Source organism: Balaenoptera borealis, assembly GCF_965194805.1.
Source record: "Balaenoptera borealis genome assembly, chromosome: 8".
NCBI lineage: Eukaryota > Metazoa > Chordata > Mammalia > Artiodactyla > Balaenopteridae > Balaenoptera > Balaenoptera borealis.
The window spans coordinates 15,748,852-15,749,226 of record NC_138865.1 but is presented as its reverse complement, the minus strand read 5'-3'; positions in this window follow the sequence as shown (position 1 = coordinate 15,749,226).

The following is a 375-nucleotide window of genomic DNA, read 5'->3' as shown; positions in this document are numbered from 1 at the left end:
CCTTGCCTTCCTGTCCTTTTCTTTTGGGGTGGGAGAGGGCTCCACCTGCTTAGGGTTATGGGAATTCTTTCTGCCATAGGGAATCAGGTAGGATGTGAATGAGTGAGTGATTGTGTGTGTGTGTGTGTGTGTGTGTGTGTGTGTTTAAGGGGAGGCTGCAAAAGAACCATTATTATCTCTCAAGATCTCAGGTGTCAGGCACGATTGGGCAGCCCCAAGGGTTGGGCAGCTGTCTGGCAAGCAGTGCTGAGAGAAGAACTAACGTCACAGGGATGAGGGCAAGGCCTGACTGTGGGGAGAAACCAGAGATGGGAGCTGAATGTGGCCTTGTTTGCGGGCTGTTTGGTTCTGGAGCTGCCATGGGGTTGCTGAACT